Source organism: Orcinus orca, chromosome 11 (genome assembly GCF_937001465.1).
Source record: "Orcinus orca chromosome 11, mOrcOrc1.1, whole genome shotgun sequence".
In the NCBI taxonomy this organism is placed as follows: Eukaryota; Metazoa; Chordata; class Mammalia; order Artiodactyla; family Delphinidae; genus Orcinus; species Orcinus orca.
Window position 1 is genome coordinate 57,018,334 of NC_064569.1, and position 21,429 is coordinate 57,039,762.

Here is a 21,429-nt window from a genome sequence, read left to right on the forward strand (position 1 = left end):
TTAAAAAGTTCCAATGTAAAGAAGCATGGAAATTAATATGAGAGAGCCATGGCAAATTGGTACTGGCCTACAGAGCTGTGTCCTAAAGGAAATCATTTACATTTTGAAAGAGAAACAGAAAATTAGTCATGTGGACTTTTTCCCCCCCCCAAAATGCACAGTCTCTGTTTCTTATGAAGTGAGAGTCAGGAAGAATTTATACAGGAAAGAAGCCTTTCAGAGCCTGTCCTCAAACCAAATATAACTGCTATGAGTCTATAAATGGATGAAAACCATTCATATTGGCCATCTTTCCCCAGGACACTTTAAAGAAATTGGATCCATTGACTGTTAGAGTTTCCTATTTAAATTATTTGAGTATGATTATTATTTAAATATAATGAGAGCTAACACTGTTTAGTGCTTCCTGGCTCTGCTCTAAGCATATGGATGTCCCATTTAAACTTTATAACACCCCTACAAGGAGGCATTACCATCATCTCATTTTAGAGATGAGACAACTGAGGTACAGAGAGTAACTTGCCCCAAATCAAGTAGTAGGTAATCAACCAAAAGGTAAATTGGTAGAGTTAGGATGCGCGATCAGATAATTTGATACCAAACCACTGTGATATACTACTGCACATATAATAAACATAAATAGTGACAGTTGTAGGCAGCTCACTAGAATTAGATGAGGGCCAGAGCAGAACACTGACCCTAGACCTGGCAGTAAAGGTCTGGTGAGACACACCCACAGGAGATGGTCTCCAGAAAGGTGAAGCACTGCTTGTGGCAGTGGACTCCGGGGTCTAGCATCTAGTGAACAAAGACACACAGCAGGTAGAATCACGCTTAGAAGAACTTAATGAGAAGGATGCTTAAAGTAATGGAGAGCAGGATAGAGGAGTTTATCTCTTTTTTTTTTAATGGCTTGACTTTATTTTTATTATTATTTTTTGGCTGTCACACAGCACAGCTTGTGGGATCTTAGTTCCCTGACCAGGGATCAAACCCGTGCCCTCGGCAATGAAAGTGCGGAGTCTTAACTATTGGACCGCAGGGGAATTCCCAGAGGAGATTATCTCTTCTTGGAGGCTGGCAGCAGAGGTGGGAATGTGTAGCAGGCAAGAAGCTGTTAGTGGAGAACAGTAAATGAGCCGAGCCCAGCTGGATGAGCAGGTTCTAACTGCTCTGCATGAAGAGAGGCTGTGGGATGGTGTGAGCTGGTGCAAGAGACGTGAGACAGTGAAATGACTTCAAGGAACTTACCAAAGTGTACAGGAGCAATAGGTGACAATGCCCAACATGTTACTGAGATCCATAATGTACTTACCCTGCACCATGCTTCACAGAGCCACTTTATCAATCACGAAGTCCCTTTCCTTTTGCCTGAGAGATATCTACAGATAAGAGGGAAAAAGAAGGGCAATAATTTATCTTTACAAATTAAAGAATTGATGTGAATGAAGCTGTATTCAGAGTAGAATGGCCCAGGATCAAACGGAATGAACTGGAAATTCACGGGGGAAGACATGTTCAGATGAGTGGCTTCACCATTAATTTTTAAAGATATTTTTCCTAACCACAAAAAAGCAGAACAATCTACTCCTCTGTATGAGCATACAGTGAAGAAAATGGTGAAATAAAAAGCGCACTAAGAATGAGGAAGAAAAGCATTACAATTTACAAAATATATATTTTCACACCAAACTCTCGCAAGAGCTCTGGGAGGTGTTACTCTCCTTTTGTGATGGAGGAAGAAACTGAAACTCAATAAGGCCAGTAATTTGCCCATGGTCATCCAGCCAGTAGGTGGTGTAGCTGGGATCAGAAGTCAGGACTGGTGACTCTAGCACTATGCTTTAACAACTCTGTTGTACTGACTCCCTGATTAATGGAAGGACTTAACTTCAAGACTTAAGTGGAAACTGCAGTGTTTTCAACTCAAGAAACAGACTTCAATCAAGATGGTTAATGACAATTAAATTTTACAACCTAACACAGCTCTAGTTTTGCTAAGATTTATCTATTTAAAGTGTTTGATACACTCACACATACACAAATACATAAAGACAGCAATATGTATTCTAAGAAAAAAATTAGGTACCCCAAATAAGGTATATATTCTTCTATATACATGTGAAATATGCTGTCCCAGTAAAATACAAAATATCAAAGATAGGAAGGCTATGAGTACCTATAGATTCTTCTATTGGTTCATCATTAAAATTTTATTCAGAATGAAGCATACACTTTCCTGGGAGCTAGCCCTTGGTATCAGTGTATTGTACTGTCACCTACTCTGGCACTGCAAAGGTCAGATTCAGCCAAGATGTCGGTAACAGATTTATAAACCACTGACTCTCCTGCATTAGCTCTCTGTCCATCCCAAGAGACTAATCAGGATGCACTTACCCCATGCATCATCCTCAGCAGCACACAGATGTGAGAGCCCTCAATTATGGCTTAGGCCAGCTATGTAGGGCCAGTCAGATACATTTCCTACATTGCTTGATCATTCTCTTGGATTTCCTTGAATGAGGCCGTTTTGGAACAGCTCATTCAACCAAAAGCTCAAGACACTAAGAATATCCAGGGAATGTAGCTATAGATTGATTAGATCATTTAATGCCACTCCATTTCTGTTACATTATTTTCTCCCATAACTATAAGATGATGTGAAAGAACATGTCCCAAATATGGGCCTTCATGCCTCTCACTGACCGCTCACTCTTAGAAACTAAAAGTCACGGTTCTCTCTGTCTTGTAGTTCCTTCTTTCCCTCATTCTTGGAGCTGTATGTCCACAGGAGAGAAGAGGATAATTTATCAGTCTATGCTTCAGGGCTGAGAAACATTTTTAGATTAAAACATTCCTTTGTGGAAGACCTACTCCTCCACAACATGGTAGGGAGAGTTAGATGTAACCTTACTAAAAATGACTGTAACATGACCACTAATATCCTCAAATAACTAAGCAGTCATCTGTCTGTGACCATGATTTTGACTTATTCAACAGAATCCATGGGTGCGGGAGCAACACCAGTATCTCTGTTCAGTGAATATACTAGAAAATATTATTTGAAGTCAAGTTATAGTGGGATATGCTACATCACATACATTCCAAAAACAGTGAAATAATCCGCTGACTTTTCATTGATACATCATTTGACTTCAAATGATTTTAAAAAAAACATATACTGAGTATCTGTGATGATCCAGGAAGTGTTTTTAGTTCTTGGGATGTATTATTGAAACAAAAAAGACAAAGACTCCTGCCCTCACGATGCTTGCATTCTAGGAGGAAGCGTTACACATTTAACAGTAAATATAAGAAAGAACTAAATTATATAGTACAGTGAAAGTTGATAACTGCTATGGGGAAAGGAAAACATAGATCAAAGTAAGGGAAATTAGGGGAGTGAGGATGGGGACAAAATGTGAGTATAAGGAATTTGCAGAATTAAATAGGATCTTTAAGATAAGCCATGTGGAGAAGGTAAGCAAAGAACAGAGCCTTGAAGTTGCTGAAAGAGTTATCAAAACAGATCCCTGGTTAAAGAACTTTCCAGGAGGAGGGAACAGCTAAAGGTTCTCATGAGTCCATAGATATTTTAACCAACTTGGAAAACCACTCTGTGTCAGAAAAAATTTCCAGCACGACTTTAAATATACTATGCATGTCCAGAGAAATACAGTAGGAAAAATGTCAAATTAGACTAAATGAATAATTCTCCACCAGAATTTTTAAATTAATTCTAGTTCCACTGATTCCAAATTACAGTAATACAACTTTGCAAATAACAAAAATTCAGAGATTGCAACTACCCAATGGACACAATCACATGGAATTCCACTCTTTATTTCATGCTTTTAGTATAAAATAAACATCTTATTAATTTAGAAATGTGGGTGCATATGTTGATATTTTATTCGCCCTAAGAGACTTAGAGAAAAACTTTGTGAACTGCCCTTATACTAAATTACCAACAAAAGAGTAGATCCAACGTATTATGGACGAGAAATCTAAGCAGGAAAAGAATGAGAAAAATACCCGAGCAAGCATTTTTGTGTTCTCAGTTTCTTGCTTGGTAAATGGCATCAAAATACGTGGGTTAGGTATTGTCCAAATGCTGGAGAATAAAGATTTTACAAATGTCCTGTTTCTTAGAGTAACTTAAAAAATAATTTTGATTTTTTGTTATTTGGGGATAGAATAGAAAGTAACCTCATTTTACATTTTAATAAAATGTCTTTTTTATTCAAGTCCATATAATAAGGGCCCACCAAAATACTACTTTGTTGTTAATACAAATGGAGAAAAATATAAATCATCCCTCTTAAAAGGAGTCATCTGGACCCTCTAGTCTTAGACATACTCTGCTTTAGAAAAGAAAGTAAGTAATCTAGCCTAGATTTTGACTGCAGAACTTAAACTAAATCACATTTTATATTAGGTCTGTTCCAAAAGTGAAAGTCACAAAGATTGAAAAGTATACTCCCGTCAAAACCAAATTCAGTAACAAATGTGGAAATAAAATTAATTTAATTATTTTTGAATTAGTTGTAAACATAATTAGATAGCAGTCTAACTTTACCACACTATTTGTAGGAAGTGGGCAAAACAGACACCATATTTCTGAAATTTACCCTTATCTAAATTAATTGTCTCCAGTCTGAGTTGAACATTCTAAATTACAAAAGTAAAAACATCCATTGAACAACAGACAATACAAAAAGAAAGAAAAAAGTGTGGCCATGAATTCCATTAACTGGTGATAAACACTGGTAGCATTTTGGTACGTCTAGTTCCCTTCTACTCCCACCCTGGGGAAATATGGGTCTGTGCATGCATGTATTTATAATTATTATTAACTTTAACTTAATTTTTACACCAATGACATCATACTATGGATTTGGAGACTGTTTCTTTACCTAATAGTATTGTGGGAACACATTTCCATGTCATTATTTTTAATTGTTGCATAGCATTGCACTATGGCATTCCATTTTTGACTTCTTAGTTTTTAGAGCTCTTCTTCAATTAATGTGAGCTGCTTTACAAAGCAAGAAAAGGCATTCAAATGATACTCACTTATCCTGTAAAATATTTAGAAACATGTACAGGAATGAATGTTCTAATATTCCTAACATAGCCATGGCAGTTCTAGTACTGGTGAAGCCATTGCCCCATTAAAAGAGGAAATTCTAAAGTGTCAAACCAAGTGTCAGGAATAGGACACCAGGGATTTTGAGTTATACCTCAACCCTTAGCCAATTAGGAAAAACGTAAATGTGTACATTCCAATCAGACTCCTGCCTATCCTAAGAATGATGAATAAAAGCAGGAGATGGATAGGAATATTTGTTCCCTTTTTTCATTATCCCTGGATAACTCAGTCGACTAATGCTGAAATTATCATCACAAAAAATACTATGGGGTAAAAAGGACTGAATTGTATAAATAGGAGCTATAAGTAATTGTGTATTTCCTTTCTTTAAAAAAATTATTATTATTATTCTTGCTTCTGGTTTCTTTTTAAAACCTTAACAATACAGCTACTTTCTCATGCCTATTACCTTCCTGCTCAAATGTAATGACTCTCATGATTTTGTAGTTCCTAATCATACCTTTAAACTTTACTGTAGTATCCATAAACAATATGCAGTAGTTGTTTTATTTTAAAATTTACTAACTAGTATTATATTCTATAAAGCTAAATTGTTTCCCATATTTTCCTCTATTAAAAACGGTTTTTTGGGGACTTCCATGGTGGTCCAGTGGTTAAGACTTTCCAATGCAGGGGGCGAGGGGTTGATCCCTGGTTGGGGAAGTAAGATCTCACATGCTGCGAGGCTCAGCCAAAAAAAACAAAAAAAGTTCCTTAAAAAAAAAAAAAAAGGATGGGTTTAAAAAAATTTTTAATACATCTTTGCACATGTTTTCCAAGCATGTTTACCATAGTTTATCTAAGGCACACACATGAAAGTTAAATTGCTCACTCATAGGCGGTCACCATCTTTACCTTCAAAGCACTAAGGAACTCTATATATAGTGCTGGTAGCAATTTATTTGCATTCACAAATTTGCATTCAAAAAATCTGCATTCACATTAGCAATGTATAAAAGTATCGATTTTGCTATAGCTTCACCCACACATAAGTATCATACTTACCAATTATTTTGCCAAATCAATACATATGAAATGGTATCTCATTTAAAAAATTTGTCTTTTCTTGACTATTAGCACTGCCATTTTATTATTCATTTTTTGTTTGTCCCCCCTTTTTACGTTTCTCTGAGCCTCCTTTCCTTCCTTCTTTTGGATTATTGAACTACTTTTAGTATTCCATTTAAGCTTATCTATTGGCCTTTTGGCTAACACTCTTCGTAACATTTCTTTAGTGGTTGCTCTGGGGAGTAAAACATACATATCTCCTGTTCACAGTCTACTTAGAGTTATTATTCTGCTGCTATTTCAAGTAAAATGTAGAAGACACACCCATATAGGTTTCTTGAACCTGCCCTTGTAATTCTCATATATATTACTTTTACATATATTGAAACCCATCATAAATGTGATAATTTTTGCTTTTAACAGTCATACATGTTTTGCAGATCTTAAAAAATATAGTCCTTTATATTTACCCAGATATACACTGTTTATCCTGCTTTATTGATGTTTAATTGGTGTACAAAAAAACTGCACACATTTAATCTTCTGCATAACGTGGGTTTTTTTTTCCTGCTTTCAAGATTTTTTTCTTTGCTTTTGAATTTCAGCAGTAATGTGTCTTGGCAAAGGTTTTTTTGTTTGTTTGTTTTAGTTTATCATGTTTGGAAGTAGTGAGCTTCTTGAATCTATAAATTTATAATTTTGTACAAATTTAGGAAAATTTTAGCCATTATTTAATACAGATTTTCTGCACCCTTTTCCTCTCCTTCTGTGACTCCAATGATACGAATATCAGTCCTTTTGATGCTGACCCGCATTTCCCTGAGATTCTGCGCGTATTTTTTTCTCTCAGGTCTTTAGATTTTATACCTATATTTCTTTTTTTTTTTTTTTTTTTTTTTAAACATCTTTATTGGAGCATAATTGCTTTACAATGGTATGTTAGTTTCAGCTTCACAACAAAATGAATCAGTTATATATATATATACATATGTTCCCATATCTCTTCCTGCTTGCGTCACCCTCCCTCCCACCCTCCCTATCCCACCCCTCCAGGCGGTCACAAAGCACCGAGCTGATCTCCCTGTGCTATGCGGCTGCTTCCCACTAGCTATCTACCTTACGTTTGGTAGTGTATACATGTCCATGCCTCTTTATTGCTTTGTCACCGTTTACCCTTCCCCCTCCCCATAGCCTCAAGTCCATTCTCTAGTAAGTCTGTGTCTTTATTCCTGTTTCACCCCTAGGTTTTTCATGACATTTTTTTTTTCTTAAATTCCATATATATGTGTTAGCATACGGTATTTGTCTCTCTCTTTCTGACTTACTTCACTCTGTATGACAGACTCTAGGTCTATCCACCTCATTACAAATAGCTCAATTTCGTCTCTTTTTATGGCTGAGTAATATTCCATTGTATATATGTGCCACATCTTCTTTATCCATTCATCCGATGATGGACACTTAGGTTGTTTCCATCTCTGGGCTATTGTATACCTATATTTCTATTGTCAATTTTACTGACTCTTTTGTCATCTCAAATCTGCAATTAAGCCAATCCAGTGAATTGTTACAAATACTGTGTTTTTCAATTCTAAAATTTCCATTGGATTCTTCTTTATAGTTTCTTGGCAGAAAAAGTCTATCTTTTTATTCATTTCTAGTGTGTTTAACTTTACCTCCTGGAAAACAGTTATTGCTCTGACGTCTACTGGTAACTGCAATATCTGAGTCATCCTGGGATTTGATCTATTGATTATACTTTTCACTTGAAAAGTGGTCACATTTTTCTGGCTCCTGGCATATCAAGTAATTTCAGATTTTATTCTGGACATTTTGAATACTATGCTCTTAAGCCTTGGGATCCTATTAGAATCCTCTGGACAATGTAAGGTTAATGTTAGGTTCTGTTAAGACTGTAAGTTCTGCCTTGCCTTCTGGGCTTGTAGTGCTTCTGATATCAGTTCAGTAGGTGAAGTCTTTGCTAAGCTGCTTTGGGTCAAGGCCAGTGCTTTCACTGCTCAAGGAATTGTCTATGATGGGTGGTAGTTTAAATTGTAGTTCAGTGCTCAAAGCCTCTGTTATGTTGTTTTGGGCCTGTCCAGTGCACGTGGAGCTCAAGGGTAAGCATGGGCCTTTTGCAGGTTCAGAACATAGAATCAGAAAGGTCCATTCTCTTTAGCAGGAATCTGTTCTCACCCATCCATGATTTGGAAGCAGAATTTATATACATGATTAGGGCATCCTCTTTCTTTTTTTTTTTTTTGTGGTACGCGGGCCTCTTACTGTTGTGGCCTCTCCCGTTGCGGAGCAAAGGCTCCGGACGCGCAGGCTCAGCGGCCATGGCTCACGGGCCCAGCCGCTCTGCGGCATGAGGGATCTTCCCGGACCGGGGCACGAACCCGTGTCCCCTGCATCGGCAGGCGGACTCTCAACCACTGCGCCACCAGTGAAGCCCAACATCCTCTTTCTTGTTCTCTCTTTAATGGGGTTCTTTCTTGATTTTAAGGTAGCAGAAGTTGCCCCAAACTCCACTCACTAGTTCTTTGTTCCAGAAGAACTGCAAGCTTTTTAATGGAGTTCACGATGCCCTCTTTACTAAATGCCACAAAAGTAACTCACTCTTTGCCATTCCCTTCAAAATGCCACCTCTCCTCCACAATATACCGAGTTTTATCTTCTTTTCTGTGCTGCTAAGTTCATCTTTTTTGCATCTTTTGTTCACTGTTTATAGTTAGTATCTGCGAGAGCGTTGGTCCAGTAGCACCTAGACCAAACCAGAAGCGTTAACTCAGAATCTTTACACTTTGTACTTATGACAGTCCTTCAGTGGTTCCACGTACATGTAGAAGTATCTCACTTTTCAACTCGCTGTCTTACTCAAGTTTTATTATTTGTCTGCATTGGGAATTAAAGCGCAATTGCAAAACATGATAGAACTAATTTCCCTCTCCTCTGTGCCACCACATCCACTGCCATTCTAAACTTCTGTCTCAATGCCAAGTTGTGCTTAGTACCCTGACTTCCACTTCCCTGTTGATTTTTGTCATTTGGGGATACTTCTCTCTTTACTTTGAATTTGGCTCTACTTTAAATTTAACTGTCACAATTTATTCACCACTTCCAGGTCTTTTCTAACAGAAGGCTTATGAAGAAGTTAGTTTAGTCTACCATTTTGTCAGAATGAGAACTCTTTCTTGGCCTTCTTTATTATTTTGTTCTTCATTTCGGAACACTCTGAAGCAGAAGCATTATATATACTTGCCATAACAGGCACTGTAACTTGGTAGAAAAGACAATGATGATGATGTTAGTGATTATAACTTCTACTGAAACAAAAATCCCTATAACCACAAGAAAATGGGAGTATTTCTTTTCCTCTATCCAAATGCTGCTTTACAAAAGTGCAATGTATACGGTACAGCTTGGTGAGATTACCATGGTTTACCACTAGCTCATATTATCAGCAGGGCATTGTTACATAAGTACCGGCATGAAATCAGGTACTGTTCACTCAGTATTAGGCAGCTGAATCAGGAACACGTTTCTCGTCTTGTATTGTCCTCAAGAGCTCTTTAAATACACTGAACAGGTATATAAAAGTGAATTCAGTTACTCAGTGCCTTCTGCTTACTTAGTAGGCCTGAAATGGCTTCTAAAAATTAGTTATAACTGCAATCATAGTTTATGTCTGTTTGGCTAAAAGAGGCCAAAGACCTTTTCAAAATCTAGAGCAAATAACTGGGAATGTTTATTTGGGGGATGGAGAAGGTCAACACGAAACTGTATTTCCTCAATAACTTTATCATTTCTGCTTTATTAAAAAAAAAAAAAGACAGAGTGAAACTCCATGCCTATAAGATGTGCCAAAATGCTGATCTCCGTTTTGGTGAATCAGGATATGATTCTCTGATGCCCTCCGCTCAATACCTATGCTCGCCCATTTGTTTCTCTCTGTTCTATCACCACAAACACACCATTGGCTTCAGTCAGCTATTTTATAAATATGTGTGTTTCTTGTCACTGGGAGACCAAATAAGCAAGAAGATGTGGATCAACAGAATGTCACTCTGTTCTCAGAAGAGAAGGACTTTTCAAAGTAGCATAATCCCCTTACATCAAAAGTATATCCAATAAGGGGTTAATATCCAAAATATACAAAGAATTCATACAGCTCAACATCAAAAAAACCAAACAATTGGATTTAAAAATGCACAGAGGACCTGAACAGACATTTTTCCAAAGAAGGCGTACAGATGGCCAACAGGCACATGAAAAGATGTTCAACATCATTAATCATCAGAGAAATGCAAAGCAAAACCACAATGAGATATCACCTCACATCTGTCAGAATGGCTATTATCAAAAAGACAACAAATAAAAAGTGTTGGCGGGGGTGAGGAGAAAAGAGAACCCTCCTGCACTGCTGGTGGGAATGTAAATTGGTGCAGCCACTATGGAGAACAGTACGGAGAGTCCTCAAAAATTAAAAATAGAACTACCATATTATCCAGCAATCCCATTCCTGGGTATTTATCCAAAGAAAAGAAAAACACTAATTCAAAAAGACACATGCATCCCAATGTTCACTGCAGCATTATTCACAATAGCCAAGTTACAGAAGCAACCCAAGTGTCCATCAACAGATGAATGGATAAAGAAGATGTGGTGTATATATACACAGTGGAATACTCTTCAGCCACAAAAAGAAGGAAATCTTGCCATCTGTGATACAACATGGATGGACCTGTTGTGCTAAGTGAAATAAGTCAGACAGAGAAAATCAAATACTGTCTGATTTCACTTATATGTGGAATCTAAAAACAAAACAAATGAATAAACACAACAAAACAGAAACAGAATCGTAGATACAGAAAACAAACAGGTATTTATCAGAGGGGCAGGGAGTAAGGGGAGAAAGGAAAGAGAGGAGGGAGATGAAAAAGTAAAAACTTCTAGTTGCAAAATAAATGACTCACAGGTATGAAATGTACAGTGTGGGGATTATAATCAGTAAGTATATAATACCTTTATATGTTGACAGATTATAACTAGACGTATCATGTTGATCACTTTGAAATGTATTGAAATATTGAAATACTATGTTGTGTAACAGGAACTAACACAGCGTTGTAGTTCAGTTGTACTTCAAAAACAAACAAACTCACAGAAAAAGAGATCTGATTTGTGGTTACCAGAGGTGGGAGGTCGGTGTGGGGGGAGGGGGAATTGGATGAAAGCAGTGAAAAGGTACAAACTTCCAGTTATAAGATAAATAAGTGCTAGGGCGTGATGCACAATGTGATAAATACGATTAGTACTGCTGTGTGTTAATACATGAAAGTTAAGAGAGTCAATCCTAAGAGTTGTCAGCACAAGGAAATTTTTTTCTAGTTCTTTAATTTTGTATCCATATGATATACTGGATGTTCACTAAACTTACTGTGATCATCATTTCATGACGTATGTAAGTCAAATCATTACACTATACCCCTTAAACTTATACAGGACTGTAGGTCAATTATATTTCAATAAGACTGGAAGAAAAAAAAGGAGCATTAGCGTTGCTCTCAAGGTTGATGTACCTGACCGTTGCGAGCCACTGCGATCTGCCATGTGTACTGCAGTAATCTGCAGGTCATTTGGGAATGCTTCACAAGTAGGCGTTTGCTGCACATTATACTACACATGACTTGAGGAAGGTTTCTGAGGAAAGTTTTCTCTTGAGTGTATGGTTAAATAACTTGCTAAAAGGGGAAAAGGACCACTTTGCATTTTGATATTTGGATCAATGCTTTTGGGACCGATTTCTGAATTTCTTGAAACTGGAAATCCTCAGTGCTTTGTTAGTTTCATAGAGATTAAAATGCTATTTTCACTGATCAGATGGAAGATGAACTCATGTCGTATGATTCTTTGAGGTTTGCTGGTGCAACATCTTACCAAGTTCTAGAAAACCACAACCCAGTAGAAATCTAACCGAGAAGCAGAAATACAAGTAAGTGCTGGTGTTCCATCTCTGATGTGTTGGGTGTTCTCTTTCTCTCCTCATCCTATCCGAGCTATTGTCAAAGGATCATAAAGGTAATCTCTTCCTGAAACTCTCATAAATAAGACAGACTGCTGCATAAAATTTGCCAGAGACAGGCCACGGTGTTTCCCTATAATGAACTTTTAAATACTGTTTCAACTACTCTGTAAATATCATGCATGATTTTCATAGATAAATTTCATTTATGAAACCTGACTGTGAGTGAAAGGAAATAACCATACGATAGGCAGAGCATAACAAGAAATAATTTGGGTTTTTCCCTCTTCTAGATAAAAGAGAGGAAAGGAAAATATATACTGCAATTTGATTACAATTATATACTATCTATTCTGAGCAGTTATTAATATTGTCTGATGAGTCAATTCATAGTCCACTTAACCTAACCTTTTTTTTTTTTTTTTTTTTTTTGCGGTACGCGGGCCTCTCACTGTTGTGGCCTCTCCCGTTGCGGAGCACAGGCTCCGGACGCTCAGGCTCAGTGGCCATGGCTCACGGGCCCAGCAGCTCCGCGGCATGTGGGATCTTCCCGGACCGGGGCACAAACCCGTGTCCGCTGCATCGGCAGGCGGACTCTCAACCACTGCGCCACCAGGGAAGCCCTAACCTAACCCTGAATGTCCAACTCAGTTTCCACATCCTGTATGAAATCTTTACCTGCTTCTCAGCATACACTTATCCCTCCCTTCCCTGATTCTTTTGGCCTGAACTGCATATACCATCCGTTGTGCTAGTTCTTGTATGAGCTCCTCAAATCAAGGGCAGGTGTGCTCTCTTATGCAAGTTCCTGGTGCCCAGCACAGTGCCTCGTACATAAAGCTCCCATCACACTGCATTGTAAATTTGTGATCGCTCCTCGGTTTATTCCCAAACTAGACTGTAAACTCCTTGATGGTCAGGATCATGGCTTATTAGCTGTGAAATGCCTGGTATACAATAGCTAATCATAACTGTATTCTGAATGTATACATATATGCGATACTAATGTATACAAATTCACAAAGTATACACATGTACTTTATGAAACATGCAATATATGTAATTAAATAATGATTAGGAAATATCTTACATCTCTGATTACACAAGTAAATTCCTTCAGATTAAGAACCATACCTTACCCTCCTCTTGTATCCTTACCCTGCAAGCATCAGAAATAAATTCACTAAACACTTTTAAAATTGAATAATAAGGTATAATTACGAGGAGCCTCAAAATTTAAGCCATGATCCACGTGTCCATAGTGATGTTCAAAACCCCTCTCAGTTCTCATCAAGAAACACTAACTGAGCACTTACTATGTGTCAGGCACTATGCTACTCATTAGGCTAGAAGAATGGAGTAAAAGAATAAAGTAGGGAGGCAGCTCCTAAGGAGCTTATATTAGGGTAAGACTGACACTTAATATACTGTCATAAGTAATAAATATGGATGTACATTGGATATTTTGTGAGCACAGGGGAGCACTTATTCCAACCTTGGGTTAATGTATGACTCCCAGAAGAAAATAACACCTTGAAAGATGAGTAAGCATTAGCCCAGAATAGAAAGATGGATGTCCATCTTAAATGGATCAAAGTGAAAGAAGGCACAAAATGCTAAAGGAATATAATGTATATTTATCAGAGTATGAAATATGAAGTTAAGAGTGAGGGGGAATTAGATGTAGAGGACGACTGGATCAAGACATAAAAGGATTTATATGCCATTCTAAGGAACTTAAACTTCCTCCCATGGCCAACGGAGAGCCTCTCAGTGTCTTGAGGCCTGGAGTGATATGCTCAGGTGTCCACTGTAGGGACACCGCTTTGGTTGTGGGAGGGATTGATTAAGGAGTTGGAGCAGACTGGAGTAAAAGAAAACAGGATGCTACTGAAATTTTACAGGAAGAGATGGAGAGGGCCTCTACTTGGTTAGCAGAAGTAGGTATAAAGAGGAACAGAAAGGGAGTACATTCTAGAAACATTCTGAAGATATGATTGACATGACCTGGTGACGGATTGAAAGATGGATATGTAGGAGAGAGATGAGTCGAGAATGACTTCTGTGCTCCTGGAGAAGACTGGACCACACACCAGGAGAATCAGAGTACAGAGCAGAGATAATGAGTCCTGTCCAGTGCAGGTGTACAGCCTATATTTAGATATCTATGACTGAATCACAGGGTAGAGGCTAGAACTGAAGGCAAAAGCATACAGGTAAAAGATAAAGACATCAGACTGAATCCGATAACTGATGAGCAGTATGTGAAGACAAAAAAGCAATGCGTTTTCACAATGAAGTCCGAGTAACATCAATATTAAGGAGAAGAGAGATGATGAAGGAGACTTTACCTGGCATGAGTGTAAGAGGAGTGTCAAGTCTTGGACAACATCCAAAGGCATGAACGATTAACAGTAACCAACACTGTCGGGCAGGTATTACTCTGTTCCTCAATGCAAGCATTTTAGCAATGCTCCTCCGTGTTATACCTTGCCATCACACAGTTCCTATTTCTAGTAGATAGCTTTTTAAAGATGAGACTGTCTTTAAGGCACTAAGGATGCGCTAAATCATAATGCATCACAGAATGGAGAAGGGGTAGAAGCATTTGTTCACCACTGTGACCTTCCCAGTCATGCTGGGAGAGCAGAGCAGGCCTGTGGAGGTTCACTTACCGAAGAGTTGATGCCAGCTCAGCATTAATGGAAAGCCACAGATGGTGAGCTGTACGTGATGGGCGTACCCTCCCTGAGACACTTTTGGCAAACTGATGCTCTTGTGGACGGCTATTTTGACTATACCTTTGAAGACCTTAATACTGTGTCTTGATGTATATTCGATGTGGATTTTTAATGTATCTTAGAGTAAACTCTCTGCACAGCTATAGTCTTTTCTGAGCCCCGAAGGGATGTTATTTGTGAATCTTATTAAAAATTAACAGGAATCTATTTCCCATGCTGTGTCTGTCATAGATGAAGAATGGCATGTGTTGATAAGCACAAGCCATTCATTGCTTTCTGGACCCTGAGGCACTGGAAAGCATCACAAATCGTGTGATGGGACTGGCAAAGCTCAATGATTTATCTAAACGATGTTCAGAATTTCACGTGTCAATAAAAGCTCCTTGGTGACTATAAATCCAGAGAACTGTATTCCTCTTTCAAAGGGAAAAATATATTATTCCATGAATTGGGTTCCAATTTATATATTCCTGACTGCACCTGCTTTTTATTCAGGCTTTGTATAATAGAACAAAACCACTCAGGTCAGCATACCACCAATGATGGCTACAGAGTTTGAGAGAGGGCACGTCAGATGAGAATTAACTGAGAAAACCTCGCTAATACTACAGAATCCTTGTTGCAACAGACCACTGTTTAAAGTATTCAAGTTCAATTCATATCCTGCTACCTTGCAAAAATGAGAAGAATGACACCCTCCCCATCAAAACTAGAAATAAAATAAGCTTTATGAAACACAGCCTAAAAGTTCTGAGATAATTTTTTCCATCACATGAATATCACAAAGAGATTCAGTTAGAATATCCTTCTCTGTTCATTTCAATATAATTCCCAAGATTATCTGAAATTCAGGGCAAGATAATGATGAAGAAGCAGCAGAAACTTTAAGATGCATTGGACAAGTTATTTATTCTCTATAACCTCAGTTTCCTCGTTTGTAAAATGAAAACAGAATCCTCTGGTGTTAGTGGGAGAACCACATTATATAATGTATATAAATAAAACTCTTAAGATAGTGCTTAGTACATACAGAACAGATGATTAGGGTGGGTATTTTTATTATTATCATTATGGAGATTGCATTAACACTCATTCACTACTTGTAAATTCATTCTCTCATCTACTAGCAGGCGCCATGGAAAGAATCAAACAGTGAAGAATAATCATGAGAGAAAAACACAAAATGGACTAAATGATATTCATTAAATTTACCTATAAATTAGGAAAAATATTTCTATTATTCAATTTAATGGAGAAATATATGTCTATAGAAACACAGTTTGAAAAAGCATTTCACAAGATATAAAGTAATTAACACACTCTGAAAGATACAAACTACCTTCTATCCAGGGAGAAATTCTCTCCTGCCGTAAGTATTGAGTCTTCATAGAATTTTTTGAAATGTAGAATATTTCTATTCAACCTTTTCTACAACAAAGAAAGAAATAAGAAATAAATTACTGTGATAATTATGTCTGTTTCACCAATCTCATTCTTGTTCAAGGATATGTGCATTCGGTGTTGTGATTTTTATCTCATGTACATAGAATATAGCCATGTTTTCCGTAATTAAAATTGCTTCTCCTTTAAGTGGGAGTTCATTACATCAGCATGCATCATTTTTCCAGGCGTTCTGCCACCTGAACAAATTTGAGAAACCCCAAGCTATGGTATGAGGATGGCTAATTTCAGGAGTAAGCTGTAAATCTCCAGCAATGAAGAATTATGCTGAGTTTGAAGGACCCCAGTGGAAGACATGATGAAGTGAGGTGGTAGAAAGACGGTATTGTCATAATAATGGGTAGTTAAACAATCAGGATACAGTGCTTGGGTACTTTGTAAAATAGTTCCCACACATAAAAATGCACTGACTGGATGAATGCTGGTATCCCACCAGAAGAGACAAACACCATGACAAGTGTTTATAACAAAGAAACATTCCCAAGCATCACGAGGGAAAAATCCAAATAGTCAATATTTATTCTTAATGAAAACCTGAGAAAAGCAGGTAGTAGCAGGAGAATATGACTTAATTATAAACAGAAAAGATGAAACATTTCTGAACCTGACACTATCCCATGAAGAGTTCCAAGAATGTGACATTTAGTAGTCGAGGAGCCATTGTTACGAATGCATTCACATACTCAATTCACACTTACCTCATCCTGGATTCAGAGGTAGACAAGATGCTGCCTAGGATGACAGATCTCTTAGTATATTTGGAAAACAGATGAGAAAGTAAAACAGTCACTGAACAGTGACTTAACTGATGTAGGGTCACAGATGAGGATCACCTCACTTGGCGTGGGGTTGCCAGAATACTTCCAAGAGGAGAAGACACTTGAGCTGGCCTTGAAAGACATGAAGGAGTGCCTAGAATGACAAGAAAGGATAGAAGACATTTCAGTACACAGAGACTCAGAAGTACAAGAGTAGACAAAGTAACTAGGAGGATAACAAGTAGTGTTTCATTGCAGAATATACTGTGTTGAGTAGGAGAATGTCTGTAGGAAGATAACAGGGACCCCAGTCATGAAGCCTTATATAAAAAAGTGATTCAAATATGTCTGGAGTCTAGCTTCTTCTGGAGGGCTGACTCCAGGGTTCTGTGTGTTCTGGCACAACAGCAGAAGTCAATAGTGTCTCTTATCCATGGCTTGCAATACTTAGGCCACAAGGGCAAATACCAGAATCATCTTTGAGAGGAAATGACCAGCAAATTTTGAGCCAGGAATTTTTGTCTAAAAGTAGCAGGGGATCTTGAGCCAAGCATGAGAAGCCAAGATCTAATGCCAAATGGGAATCTGAGAACTACACAGCTGAGTGCAAAGAGCAGGAGGACAGAATGGGCCAATTGTTATCAATTGGGATAAATTCTGGAGGAAGCTGAAAATCCCACGATGGGATGTTTCAGCACTCTTGGCGGTTTGCTTATATGAGAGGTTGGTCTGACGATCCACAGTAGACGAGTTATTTGGCACACAGTAGGCTCTCTATAGGGTGTGTGATTGTGTTATACCATTTGTCTACTTAACATATGTGCCTATATGTAATGATTCAGCTTAGAGCCAAGAATCTCTAATGGCAGGTAATCATTTAGGATATTTACTAGCCACACGAGTATCTTACCCCTTCAAAATAATTCTGTTTGTCACTGTACATCAAGTCCCATTATAGTGCCCAGAGTAGATGTTCTCTGAACTGAACTGAACTGAAAGAGCCCTCCAACGCAGCCTCCCCGCCCTGCGAGTCCCACCCCACCCACTGGAAGGTCGACCGAAATTGTGGCAGATCAGTGATTTCTACACATTCCTCAGTTTCAATTTTTAAATGGACAGATTCGTTTTTAAAGCAATAATAATACAAGCATCAGCCTTATATCAAAATTAAAATAAACAGTTTTATACAAAACAGTAAACTAAAGTTAAGAAAAACATCAGACTGTATAACAAGATATTGAAGAATGCTTTACAAAGCACTATCTTCATAACAGCAAAAAAAAGATTTTTTATCATTAACAAATCATGACAAAGAATTTTTATGATTTAAAATGGGTTTTCAGTTTTACAGATTATTTGTAGATGTATAACAAAACCATGGAATTTTGAGAGCTGAAAGAAAAGAGAGAGCTTGTCTGACTCAATCCCTTGCTATTAATGAATGGAGACCCACAGAATGGTTTACTCCAAAGTTCTTTTTGTGCAACTCTTTTTTCAGTACTTGATGATACACTAAAATCAGGTACATCAGAGTCTTTATTTTCCTTAATTACATGTTTTTAAGTAAAGGCATTGTGCAAAGGTGAATATCTTGGCATCTCCATACTGCAGCACAGAGCAAGGCATTTGATACAAAGTCAATGAATATTTGTTGGATGAATGAATAAGTGAATGTATGCAGTCTTCATGTATGTAGTCTGCCTATGTATCACACATAGGATTGCTATCTCACTCATTAATAAGCTCACTAATGTATATCCATTCTCTGCATCGTCTATACTAGACTTCATCCTAGAACTCCTTACTTAGTGATGGATACCAGGTACCTGATTTGTTCCATGTTTCTGAATCTAGATTTCTTAAGACCGATGAGTTCATTTGGTCAAAGGTTTCCCCATCTCCTATTCCTAGAAGCTTAACACAATTATCTACCCCTAAGGATCTTACCTTTTTCAGACCAATTCTGAAGACTGGTTGATTATGGATTAATCCCAGCATTAGAATCTCAAGGGAAGCTAAATTGTTTTATACCTGATCCTTCATATTTTTATGGCAAAGATTTAAGAATTTGCTTTGAATGCATGAAATTGCCCTAAGATGAGACATGCCATCAGCACTAAAGTAATCAAAGTCTGTTTCCAGCTAATGTGAAACTGACCAAGATGGCAATCTGAGTTAACGCTTCCTTTTTTTTTTAAAACTATTTACTCAGTACCATTTATATTGACATATAACATTATAGTAGTTTCAATTGTACAACGTAATGATGCCATATTTGTATATATCACAAAATATCACCTTAATATTGTCTCTATACACAGTTACAAAAATTATTTCTTGTGGTGGGAACTTTTAAGATTAATTCTCTTAGCAACTTTCAAATATGCAATAGAGCATTATTAACTACTGTCACCATGTTGTACATTACATCCCCATGACTTATTATTTTATAATGAGAAGTTTGTACTTTTTGACATGTGTGCTCAGTAACAAATTTTTACATAAAATCCAATTAACCCAGAAGGTCACTTTAATACTGGTGCTTCCTTGGGAGATTCACAGAAATATTGGGGAAACCAGTTACCCTCTTGGCCGGTATGGTTCTCTGAAAGACTTGTCCTTTTTTCAGGAACATTTGAAGTGTATCCACACACTTTATTTCCATATCAGTTTGGCTAATACCTGACATACATTGATTGGCACATATTCCAATATTGGTCCAGATAAATATTACTCCTGGGTGGGTAGAGATTTTATTTCAAGATGAAGAAAAGAAACCTGGAAAATGGAGGTGATTTTCAACACCATTTTGTATCTTTATTTCACTTATATTTTTCTAATACGCTGAAATGTGAATTAACACTTTCTTTGATTTGAATCCAGAAGAGGCCAGGTTGAACCACAAAGCCATTCAGAAAAACTGTCTAAAAGACATAATCCACTAGCCAATGTTCTTTGTAAACAGATGACCAGAGATACTGGCTTAGTACTAAAAGAATAATCAATACTTTTTTTCATTAGATTTTCTTGCAGAAGATCCCTGAGGTGAGGGGTCAATAGGGTATTTATTCCTCAGAGCTCACAAATAAATAGGGTTGTGTGGGCTAAATATTATTGGGATTGTGATCTTCGGTGGGACCACTGCTTGAGACATATTCTCCTGCCAGTAAGAAGGGGAGGAAGCAGCAGCTGATAACAGTGGGAGTCTTAAGTTATGGGACAGCAAGTTATCGCCATTCCCTTGCTTTCGTATTCCATAGAATTCACTATGCAAAGCTCTGACAATGCTGTTGAATGAATGCTATAAAGACAGAATTTTCAAAGAATTCTCTCTGCGGCAGAAGATACAATGGCAATTTTTTTTGATGTTTTAATTTTTGTTCTTATTTTCAATAGAAAATGGAAATTAACAATAGTACCATTCTTCTCACAATTTGGATTCCTTCCCTTTCAGTGAAACTAATTTCTGTGCCTGTTGGTTATTCATATCGTAGCAGAATAATTACAGAAAAAAATGCTCACCTGTCATTATGCAATGCTCTAGATGAAAAAACTAAGCATCTTTCTTTTAATAACAGAACATGTAAAATATAACAGGAAGGTATCCTTTGCAAGAACAGTTTATGTTTTCTCTAAGGCACCTGTTTTATTCTCCTATGAGACTGTATTCATGTTTCAAAAGTCTTATTCGTCAGGACATTGAGTAACTTGATAAGTTGCTATTATTTAGAGCATATATTAAATAAACATATTTGCAATGAGTTGACTGAAGAATTTAAATTCATTGGAGTGTTATGATGAAATAGATTTCTTTGTTCTAGTAGCTGCCCTCCACTATCGTATGTTGAATCTAACCTTCCCATTGGGTAAAAGATCTCTTCATAAAATCTTGGGTCAGATTCCAAAACTTTCCCGATATGTACTGATGTTAGAATTTTCTCATTTCAATATTTAAGCCAACATTTAAAACTATAACACCAAACTCTTTATTAAGTTTGTCTTCATCCAATGTTTCATGCTAACTAGACATGAGCTAAGCACTCTGCAGATGTTATTCCCTGACAGAACACTATAAAGTAAATATTTTCATTATCCCCATTTCACAGATGAGGAAACTGAGGTTCACAGAGGTTAAGTTACTTGTACAATATGCATAATAATGAGCAGCAAGGAACCTTAGCTGCCTAATTCCACAGCCTGAGAAATTTCCAGTAGAATACAATAATCAATAGTAAAGGTTTCATATCACCATTTTATGACAGACCATTTTTTAAAAAGAAAGGC

The 21,429-nt window shown here is 37.3% G+C and overlaps 1 protein-coding gene across 1 annotated transcript in view; it reads right to left on the bottom strand.

Annotated features, from left to right (window-relative positions):
- The window catches only part of PTPRR (protein tyrosine phosphatase receptor type R), a 274,441-nt gene extending 257,164 nt beyond the window's left edge, over nt 1-17,277 (bottom strand). Inside the window, exons 1-3 of the mRNA XM_004281891.3 lie at nt 17,086-17,277; nt 16,266-16,354; nt 1,316-1,382 (exon numbers count right to left, since the gene is read on the bottom strand). The gene's annotated coding sequence lies outside the window, so the exon portion shown is untranslated. The remainder of the gene's footprint in view (nt 1-1,315; nt 1,383-16,265; nt 16,355-17,085) is intronic.
- Between the last annotated feature and the right edge of the window lie 4,152 nt (nt 17,278-21,429).